The sequence below is a fragment of the Bacillus rossius genome, chromosome 17, assembly GCF_032445375.1.
Source record: "Bacillus rossius redtenbacheri isolate Brsri chromosome 17, Brsri_v3, whole genome shotgun sequence".
Classification (NCBI taxonomy): domain Eukaryota; kingdom Metazoa; phylum Arthropoda; class Insecta; order Phasmatodea; family Bacillidae; genus Bacillus; species Bacillus rossius.
Window position 1 is genome coordinate 25213109 of NC_086344.1, and position 11920 is coordinate 25225028.

Sequence of the window (11920 nt, forward strand, 5' to 3'; positions counted from 1 at the left end):
TTCACTTGTAAAAAAAATTATTTTATAAAATGTGACATTACTGTTACAAATGTTTAGATATTTTGGAAATGGTTGTACGAAATGTATTTTCTTATACTTAGAAAGGAACATGTAGACTTACATTTACCTGACTCACCTTCATAGTCATACTTTCTGTGTGTCTAAGGACTTACGTGCATGTATAAATTATTAATAATCTCAATTATGTAAATTTATGTTTGGCACTTTAAGACTTGCGAGCAATTAAGTTAGTGCCAAGCAAAAAACTTGTTCACTTTTTTTGCTGCAGATGTTTTCATCTTGTATACGAAATGTGTATGCTAATAAGATGAAACAAAACAGGATGCACTTTCTTGCATTTTTCTTTAGAGGGATGAGAAGTAAATCAGCGACACTACAGATACTTGGCATTCCCCCAAATGTTACACTTGACCCATGTGTTGAGTTAAGGATATCCTTCTCTGCACTAGTTTTTGTAACCATACTTTGTGATATTACCATGTTTCTGAGATGCAGCCACGTTACATGCATTCGGAAATAACTTCAAGACAATTAATATGATTTGTAAATTATAAATTGCTTTGAAATAAACTTTCATTTAATGTTCTCTATTATATCGCACAACCAAGTTTTTCTAAGTAGGTAAAATAATAATTTACATTACTTTTGCGGTTTAAATCTAGGAAAACATGGGAAATTTTCAATTTATTTTACAAAACTTTACTAGATGGTAATTTGTAGCCATTTATATAGGTATTTGAATATTTAGTTTTCAAAAATTTAAATTGTAAATATTAAGTTTTAAATAAGTTGCATTTAAAATGTTAATTTCACAGTAATAGATGCTAATTTGTAAAATTACAGATGCTAATTTTATTAAAAAAAAACTATCTAGTGTCCGGCATGCGTTGCGATGCCTCTTTAATTATATTTGTAAACTTTTTTTTGACAAAGCATCTCTCCATCTATATCTTTCTTTATCTCTCTGTAACTCTATATATTTGTATATCTCTTAATAACTCTATACCTATCTATTTTTATTTATCACTCCATATCACTCCATCTCTCAAACTATCTCTATATCTCACTATATATCCAAATATCTATATCTCACTAAATATCCATATTTCTCTATATCTCTATATATCGGTCTATGTGTATATAAATAAAGCTTTATAATTCTCTATATCGCTAAGCCTTTATTTTTATCTCTCTATATATCTGTCTCCTCTATATACATAAATCTATAAATCTATATAGGCTACATCACTCACTTTGTATCTCTATCCCTATACCTCTACTGTACATCTATATATTTATCTAAATTTCTCTCGATCACTATATTTCTCTATTACTCTGTCTCTATATCTTTCTATCTCCTCCATTTATATATATATATCTTTAAATTTCTATATATTTCTCTCAATAGTACTCGGGCAACACCTTAATTTGTGCTTTATGTGTTGGTTTTATCAAAATCTCACCTAATCAGTGACCTTCCTCGTGTTTTAAACATAGATGTAGCTTGTGTATACAATCTTTGGCATGTTAATACTTTAAATCAAAATGAGAACGACCTCTTACTCCACCCTCCCCCACCCACCATCTCATTCTGCTTAGAAAAACATTTTTTTTTTTTGCTATGATGAAGTTTAACCCTAATTTCTTGCAGAGGTTTGATGTTTGTACAGCAATATTCATTACATGAAGGCATCATTACGATTCTTCCTGTCGAGTTCCTTTCAAACTATTTAACAAGTTTATAGCATATTATCGTTTGTACAGCTACGATCTGTTTTCCAACACAATTGCTAACCAGTTGACTTCAACTTCAGAAAAGACAATAACTCTATAGACTAATTTATTAATATCTCCGTGGTTTCGAAGGTCAAGCGTGCAAAATTTCATGAGAGATCGGATGAACGATGAGTTATCAATTCAATGGCGAAATTTTATCAAGAAAAATTAAGTTCTGCTTTAAGGATTGGTTTTATCAGAATCTCACCTGGAGTGTGACCTTCCCCTTGTTTCGAGGGTCAAGTGTTCATAATTAAATCGCAGTCAGATGGGTATGGCAGCGCATAAAATACGAACAAACAAACGAATATTTTTTTATGTTACATAGATATATGCTAATTTTTTCACCACCTACCGATAAGGCGGTGTTAAAATTTATCGATTTGTATTTTATTAAGTAATTTGTGATTTCGTATTTTTCAATTAGAATGCGTTTTTGAAATATATTTAGTCTTTTTTTTTCAGTAATAATTTTCATTGAAATAATCAATCGTAAAAAAAAAATAACTTTAGCCGAGTATCGCGTTGAAACACGATTTTATTGTGTTTATCTTGATCACCACAGGACTAATTTATATGTTCAGAATAACTTGATGAGAGACACGTTTTTTTTTCATTCCAAAGTTGTATTTTTAAATTTCGTGAGTTTCGTTATAGATTTTAAAAAAAACTCGGGGGAAAAAAACAGGAAATGCGTCTCAATTTTTAAAAAATAACATCTAGGGGTTTTTGACCTAATTCTACAAACTCTACCACAAGCAACAGTCAGCTGCAACTCCGACACAATAATGGTGACTGCACACTGGAAATGTGACCTACCCGGTAAATATTACAACATACTATCTTTACAGATGTGGCATAATGTATTATATAGCTTCGAATCCTTACATTCATGTTTTATTTTTCCAAGTGATTTTTTGGAATAGTTTTTAGTGGTTTTTTTCTTAATTTATATTATTAATTAAGCATCCTTAATTTATTGTATTCAATAGTGTGGTCCCAATGTCCAGTGTAAAAGTGTTTTTATTTTTTATAATGTAGTGTAATAATACGAGTAAATTGCAAACCAGCCTAGTGCTGAATTTTGTTCATGTATAAAATTATATAATATATATATATATATATATATATATATATATATATATACGAACATGCTGGCTCGTGTTAGTGGTGTGTGGTTGGAAAAGAGGCAAAAAAGAGGGGGGGGGGAAGAGAGATAGAAAGAATGACGAGGGAACGAAGTGCAAAGGAAAGTGGGTACGGCTGACTTCTGACGGGTGAGCGTCAAGACGATTTTTAATAACGCGGTCGAAGGGCAAGCGTTTCAGTGCTACAGAAAGATGACGCGATATGGATTGATTTTTTTTCTTTTAGAATGGATTGGTTGGCAACGTGACGGGGGCTCGTCTAATTAATCTCGCCCACGAGTTCTGGTCGTGTGATACCAGCCCCCCCCCCCCCTCCCTCATCACTTCCCCAACCCAACCCGGCACTACTCCTGTCATGAGTGTACAGTCAGTTCAAGTTCATCGGAGAGCAACACTGCTTGATACGGGGACGCACCACAACGTCGAAATACATTAACGCCGAAAAATGACAATGCAGGACTGCCACAAAGGTTAGGTTAGGTAAGGTTAGGTTAGGCTAGGTTAGGCTAGCCTAGGTTAGGTTAGGTACACAAATTCATTCAATTATTTTTCAGTTTGCACCTGTGCCCCCCCCCCCCCCCCCCCCCGCAGCAACATTTTTCGGCGTTTCTGTATTTCGGCGTTGTGGCACACAGCAGTTTTCTAGCTGTCGGCGTTGCGGTCAATTTGGCATTCGGCGTTATTGTACGTTCGGCGTTGTGGTAACGACCCTCTTGATCCGTGCATGCTCTCGACCCAGTGTTAGAGACCTGGAAAATTTTGCGTTATTTCCCGTTACCAGACCCGCGTCAGACACCGTTAACTCGCATGTGGTCACTTTTGTTATCATCAGGTGGGACTTTGGTGTGCCAAATGAAACATTTATGATAGTGAAACTATCCTGGAATACATTTAATACATTTTGATGGTCATAAAAAGAAATAATCGCAACTTAAAAAGTACGTGAGAAAATTAGAAAGGTGGTTCTGTTTTTGTGCGGTGGGTGCTGCAATCACTAGTACCTATATGTTTGCCTTAACAGTTGTATCGATGGTTAAAAAAAAACGTCCGTTAGAATGCGTTGAAACCAGATTCTGGCCTCGCGCAGGGACAACGTTTAATAAAACGGTTGCCGATTTTGTTTCCTTGCCGGTGATTCGGTTTGGACGCGTGCTGGAATACGGATCCGAGAGTTAGTTTACGGTTGTGTCCCAAAACAAGGCAGAGCTTATTCGCTAGCTTAACACGAACGTCTTGGAGTAGGCCACCCGAAATGTACGGACGTTTCAACAAAGAATTAACACGGAATAAACCGAAACGTTCTTCGTAATCTCAGATGGACGGAACTTTGTAGAAACTATGTCACAGTATTGTACACCATTTAGTCGGTGTCCATTGTCGAGTGGCTGCCGTCGCAGTTTACCTTCCCGCCGGATTACATGTGACTGGGTCATTTGAATTTTTTTTAAATGTTGTTGTTGGTTTTTTGACGTGACAACGTCTAATGAATCGATGAACGCCGGCTGCACGCACGAAAAAGTGTCCCGTTGCGCACATTGTTCCGTTACGCTCATTGTTCCGTTACGCTGTGTTCCGTTACGCTGTCGGCGAGTGCAGTAATAATAGTTTATGTTACAATTGACTAAAAAATTATGGTGATTCATATAATTGATGATAGAAATTTGATTACACTTTATTTATATGAAAACTTGTTCATAATTATATTTAAACTTTATAGTTAAAAGCCAGTTTTTAAAATTAATTACCAGTCATCTACACGTGAACTGTTTCGTCGACTGTTTATAAAGTGAAGTGAAAAGTTAATGTGGTTTTCATTGCTTATTACAACAACAATTTCGGCAATAAAGGTTAATTATTCTTGCATTTTAAAAATCTGATTACTAGTATAATTTCAAGTATTTATTCTTTTATTATTAAAACAAAAATGATTCAATTTTATTCATAAAAGTATGCAATCATTTCATCAATGTTTTGTTATGACGTTGTCACGTTGAACTATCGTCCGTAAACCGACTTTACAGACAACTAATTCTTTTCCTTAGGGGCGGGTAAAAACTACCTACGGTCCAATGAGGATGCAGATCAAGTGTATAGTGGTATGCAGACCAGTCTCTCTCCAAATAATAACTCGAGTTGTTCAGGTTTTTTGCCCACAGTGTATCCTCCGCCTTGGAAATGAACTCTGACGTGCGCTTGGGACGACCAGAGAAGAGGTTCCCGAAAATTTTCCAAAGTGAAACTTCTTTGCTGAGGAGAGCTACAATTTTCGAGCGTTACGAAAATTCCGATCGCATGAGGAGAACAGTTAGGTACGTGGTGGGGGAACCGCTAGAGGATAAGACAGCAGGGGAGAAGTGCATACTTGCGCACTTGCAAGCTTGCATACTTTCACACTAGCATACTTGCGCAATAGCATAAATTAGCGCTCGCATACTTGCATATAATTTTTTATCTGCGATCTCAGCCTATACCTAATAACTAGGGGCAGGCATTTTTCGCGAAAACATGTGAACGCCTATTAGATTGCAACAAGGTATGCCCTCACAAGCGGTTTCTTCCTTGTAATTGGCGGCCTTTTTGCGAGAGAAGCCGTTGTTCTTTTTGACCGAGCCACTCAGGACGCTTTGGCTTCCGCACTGAATTACTGTGATTGGTTCTGTGACTGTCGACATGTACCTGACAGAAACCCACACAACCACGAAACACAGATGATGCTACAGAGTTTTGACTTTCAGCTAGTCTCGGAATCTTTTCGCTAAATATGCATGGCCCTACTAATAACTAAGAGACCGGAAAAATTCGCGGGTTATTTGACCTTCAGGATAGACTCCAATATCCTCTACACACTCGGGCAAATGCCAACTGTTCATTGGCTGCTGACTTGTGAGTCGTCTCGACTGGGTGGCCTGTGATTCGACACTTCTATGAGTGAGTATCTCTAAATGGCCCTCAGTCCTCCAGATTAACAGTGAACCAATGGCAGTAGCAGCACTAAGGTATAATTATTTGAATTTTAGCATAACACGAAATGAATCTGCGAATTTTTCAGGTCTCTACTAATAACACAATAAGCAACAAGATTCACGTGTAATCCCATGAAAGTTGTAATGTTTAGTTCTGTTTATGCTCTACGAGGCATATTAAACATTATACCTATAAAAGGTAGTATGAATAATAATATTTATCTATTGATAAAATAAAACAGTAGTAAAAACTATTCATTTATAATTTTAAAAACAATTGCATGAGTGATCCCTAAGGCCGCGAATTTATCGCGAAAAGATTTCTAGACCAGCTGTGTGCTGAAACTGTGTAGCATTTGTCTTGTGTTTCGTGGTTGGCTGGGGTTTATTTCAGGCGCATGTCTACCGTCAGCGCACCAATCACAGCCATTCAGTGCGGAAGCGAACGCGTCCTGAATGGCCCGGCTGAACAGGGCTATGGCTTTTCTTGCCGACGGCCGCCAATCACAAGGGAACAATCGCATTCCTTATTGCTAGGGGCAGTCATTTTTCGCGAATAAATCTGAACGCCTATTAGACTGCAACAAGTTATACTCACACCAGCGGTTTCTTCCTTGTGATTGGCGGACGTCTGCCAGGGAAGTCGTTGCCTTATTTGACCGAGCCACTCAGAACGTGTTTGCTTCCGCACTGACTCACTGTGATTGGTGTTGTAACAAACGATATTGACCTGAAAGAAACTCACCCAATCACGAGACACAGACGATGCTACAGTGTTTTAACTTTCAGCTAGCATCGGAATCTTTTCGCGAAATATGCATGCCCCTACTTATTGCAGTCGAATGAACTCTTGTTTTTTTTTTCGCGTATAATACATGCCCCAAAGAGTTCCCCTTAATTTTTTTTCCTCGTCTTCACAAACTGCCGCGGACGGTCCGAGGATCGAAAGCCGGACCTCAAACGCTGGACTAAAGACGTTCCAAAATTCGCATCATTACTTGGTGAAGGTCCTTGCTGCAAATGTTTGTACACTTGTTTGGAGCACACGTAGACTCGTTTTGAAGGACTACGAGCCAATTACTAGTAGAGACCGGAAAAATTCGCGATTTCAATGACCTGTAGGATATACTCCACGATCCTCTGTTCACTCGGGAAAATTACATCTGCTCATTGGCTACTGACTTGTGACACCTGTTAACTGGGACGCTAGTGATTTGATACTTCTTTTGTTTAAGGTTTTTCATTGGCCGAGTATCATCCAGATAAACTGTGGCCCAATCACTGATGCAGTAAAAAGGGCAAACGTTTTTGGATTCTAGACTATCACGAAATGAATCCGCGAGTTTTTCAGGTCTCTAATTAGATACTGGTGACTGGGGAAAAAAATTCGCGTGTTCGGTGAACTCCAGGATGTAATCCGCCGAATCTCTGCAACACAAAAAAAAATAAGGGTTTTAGGTGTTGAATATGCTACACCTGTTCCCTAACCGTATTCCTTGAGCGCGACAGGACACGGCCAGTCCCTTACTTTTAGGGAACTGATTTCGGTGTCATATCCGTTGCCGATCTGTTCCCCGAATTCCGCACATGCGCAGAGCTCACCTTTTCGGTGATGTCATCCGTATGGCGGACCCGAGTCTGAAGCCATTAATTCGTATATAGTCACTTTCGTGATCATCGGGGGACGTCGGTGTGCGAGAGGGGGGGGGGGGGGCGCACCACAACGCCGAACGTACAATAACGCCGAAAACCATAACGCCGAATTCCAAATTGACTACAACGCTGACAGCTATAAAACTGCTGTGTACCACAATGCCGAATTACCACAACGCCGAAATACATTAACCCCGAAAAATGTCATTGCAGGACTGCCACAAAGGTTAGGTTAGGTAAGGTTAGCACCAAATGCATTCAGTTGTTTTTCAATTTGCTCCTGTGCTCCCCTCCCCCTACCCGCAGCAACATTTTTCGGCGTTACTGTATTTTGGCGTTGTGGTACACAGCAGTTTTCTAGCTGTTGGCGTTGTGGTCAATTTGGCATTCTGCGTTATGGTATTCGGCGTTATTGTACGTTCGACGTTGTGGTATTTCGGCGTGGACACGCAGATATTCTTGAAGGGGGGGGAGGGGAGGGGTGAGAGTTTTGGGAACAGCTTTTAGTCGACTATAGTCACTCTGGATACCATGCTCGTCTGTGTCTATATGCATTCAATTAGCAGGAAAAAAAAATTTAAAGTATGCAGAAAGTTTTCCATAAAACTTAGTTTTGTCGCTTACTCTTATCAAATGCAAAATGTGCCAAATGAAACTTTATGATAGCGTAACTATCATTGAACACATTTTATACACTTTAAATGGTTATAAAGAGAAATAATTGCAGCTTAGAAAGTGCATGAGAAAATCAGAAAGGCGTGCTATGGTGCTGCTATCACTAGTATTTGTTTCAGTGCTCAAGTCAACATGACAGTTCTATAGCTACGTTACAAGGTTAATGCGGTGGTTGGAGGGGGAGCGGTAAATGGTGGCGTGGCAGATGTAAAAAACAAGACTTATAAAAAATAACGTGTGAAAACACGCAGTGTACACGCCCCCAGATAACTTATCAAAAGTGTTTTTTTTTTCCTCTGTTTGTGTGATAACGTAATCAAAGTGAGAATTCGGAGAATTCCTACTTAAAGAAGGCCTCTCAAAAATATTGCTTTTTTTTTCAATGTGAAACACATTTATTGGCAGACAATTTTTCCTCATACTTTTAAAAGGAAATAATTTTTTACGATGTATAAAGCTGATTTTTACTGTTCAACAAAGTGTCTTTCACTTTTAATTATATGCCACTACGAATTAGGCTGAGCAAACAAGGCCCTCAAAATATTATGAGTAGAGACCGGAAAAATTCGCGGGTTCAATGACCTCCAGGATATACTCCAATATCCTCTACACACTCGGGCAAATGCCAACTGTTCATTGGCTGCTGACTTGTGAGTCGTCTCGACTGGGTGGCCTGTGATTCGACACTTCTATGAGTGAGGGTCTCTAATTGGCCCTCAGTCCTCCAGATTAACAGTGAACAAATGGCAGAAGCAGCACTAAGGTATAATTATTTGAATTTTAGCATAGCACGTAATGAACCCGCGAATTTTTCAGGTCTCTAATTATGAGACGTCCACAATATTTTTTCTTTCAACGTAAAAGAAAGGCGAGATAATTATGGGGCACCAATAATTTAAAAGGCAGAATTAAGTAGCAACAAAATTACTTTAAAATCTACTTTACGTAAAAAATAAACACTTTTTTTATGAATGCTAAATATAATTGTCAAGAATAAAGCAAAAAAACTTACTGTTTTATGTTAACTAGCCATAGTACATGGTACTTTGTTATAGATTACAGCAAATTGTTTAGCTGGAGTTTTATTCTATACTGAGTGTAGACAGATTTTTTTCTGAAGGTTTTATTATTGTGTGTGTTTCGTCTGTATTCCAAAAGTATGGCTAGATAGTTTGTAACTTATTGCATTCAAGGGAGCATCGCAATGTTGGACGAAGCAAGGTGACTACAAGAGTCAAAGAACACGCTAGCTACTACAAACAGGAGAACCACAAACCGTTCACAGCTGGACATTCGCCAATTCAACAAACACATTGTGGATTTTTGGAAAATATTTGAAACCATAGTCAACATGAATAATTACAGAAAGGAGGTATTAGCAGGAGCTTCACCTGACCTGATTGGCAAGCCTCTTTTCACTGGGGTGCTTTCAGACGACCAGTGGCGCCGACTCGAAGAACTGCGAGCAGAGTTGCAGCAGGAGTATCGCTTGCGGAGAGAGGTGTTGATCAAGCGGTTGGATGTAGCGATCCAGTCATTTCAGGTCAGTTCACATTATTAAAGAGATAAGTAGAGACCGGAAAAATTCGCGGATTCGTTTCGTGATAGGCTGAAATTCAAACATGTGTACAACTCTGCTGGTTCTGCTATTGGCTCGCAGTTTAACTGGAACTGTCTGGGCCAATAAGAGACTATCGACCAAAGAAGCGTCGAATCACAAGCTACCCAGTGGAGACGCCTCACAATTTAGTACCCAATGAACACGCGTGTTTACTTGAGAAATGCAGAGGATAATGGAGGCTATACTAGAGGTCATTGAATCCGCGAATTTTTCCTGTCCCTAGAGATAAGTCTTTGCCATGTCTTAAAACTACTAGTTATATAAATTTTTTTTGTGTACAGTTATAACTTAGCTGTAGTTTACTCATGTCCTAAATTCAGAGATATTGAAACACACAGCCAGCAGAGAAGATATAACCTGGGTGAAACATGGACAAAACTTATGGAAAAATTAAAAACGAACACCACTTGGCTGTAGCTCTGATTAGCCAATAGCAATAGCCAATGGGACGATACCATGCATGATTGGCCAACACAGAATCCAGTGGCAGGAGAGCCCTCCTCTGGGTGAAAACTATAGCCAATTGGAGGTGGTCTTTCGTGATTGGTTACCTTAATAAGACCCTTGGCAAATATATACATATATACACCTAGCACCTAACAGCCCTCAGTATTTCTTCCACCCTGAAGATCCCTCCTACAATTCAGAGCGAAACGTCTGTACACAATTATACTGTGATGCGGTTCAACCTGAATGTCAAGATAGTTTATAAACTAATGATAATATACTGCCATAACATTCAAAGAATGACGGACGGTAAAAACAATCAATTATTGGTAACCTTACATACAAAGAATTTGGAATCTAGTTGTCAAATTATTACTTTGTAACACTCTACCAGAAAAATGGAAATTTTGCAATATATTTGTATGGAATATATATATATGTGTGTGTGTGTGTGTGTGTGTGTGTGTGTATGTATGTAACAAATAATACATTTTTATAAAAGCAATTATTTTAAAATCTGTATGGATGCTGCTGAAGAAATACTGCAAAAACAGTGTATTTTAAGCATAAAAGTGTTCGGAAATTTACAATTCTTCATTTAGCAATGTTTTCAAACTTATCAATGGCAACTATATTATAAAAAATACTATTAAACATTTAATAGATAATTTGCTTCCATTTTATAAAATAAATTTTCACAGATTCTTACGAATTGTAAGGATGTCTGCTGCTAAAAAGAAATGAAAGAGTAAGTAAGTAGCTTCGTATATAAATGTTAAGATTGCCTGAATTTTAAAATTAAATTTGGAATGTTTTCGATATTTTTAAATATTTTCAATAACCTGGTCAAGATGGCTGACAAGGGAAAAAATTGAGCGATTAAGGTAATCCAAGATAGCAGTCGGCTATTGCTTAACTCTCCTACTCCAAGGTCAGAACAGGTCAAACTATTCTACTTACGGAACATCATAATGCTGTGAAACGAAATAACACACGTGACTAATCTTAGAAGCTCTGAAGTGTTATCTTATCTGCAAAGCACGTATTGCCGTTGCAGCACTTTACGGGAACATCTGCAAATAAGCAGAACGCTAGCTGTGCTCGATAATTCTGCGTGATGTGAGGACACTAAGGCCGCTATTCCAAAGACTCAAGTAGTATATATTGGTACATCCTGGTACAGGAAGTAGGGGAGAGGTGCTGGTGCAGATGTCCACCATCTTCTATTGTGATGTCACGACGACCATCTTGGATGACCTTGACGTTAAAGATTTTCCAAAAATTTCGCCCAAAAAAAAAGTCAAAATTTCAAATTTACTGTATTATTCTCAAAAATAATTATAATCCGATTTCAAAAAAATTTTACATTTTGAGGGAAACTTTCCCGTTTTAGTCCTTAGAAATGTCAATGGCAAGAAATGTCCTAAAAGCGACTTAAAAGTCATAAAAGCAAGCCGCACTAAGCCGTCGAGGTCGTGACTTCGTCCATTACGATGTAATGGCCACAATATTGAATTATGAGGTCACTGCTGCACTTTTAACTATGGTAGCCATCTTGAAAATCCGTATTTTAATGCTTGAAAAACAGATTAATTTTTTAATCAATAAAAATGTAA

General features: G+C 38.0%; 1 long non-coding RNA gene across 1 annotated transcript in view; it reads left to right on the forward strand.

Moving 5' to 3' along the window:
• The window catches only part of LOC134540787 (uncharacterized), a 660317-nt gene extending 648714 nt beyond the window's left edge, over positions 1 to 11603 (forward strand). Inside the window, exon 3 of the long non-coding RNA XR_010076512.1 lies at positions 9670 to 11603. This is a non-coding gene — a long non-coding RNA (uncharacterized LOC134540787). The remainder of the gene's footprint in view (positions 1 to 9669) is intronic.
• Positions 11604 to 11920: the final 317 nt, after the last annotated feature.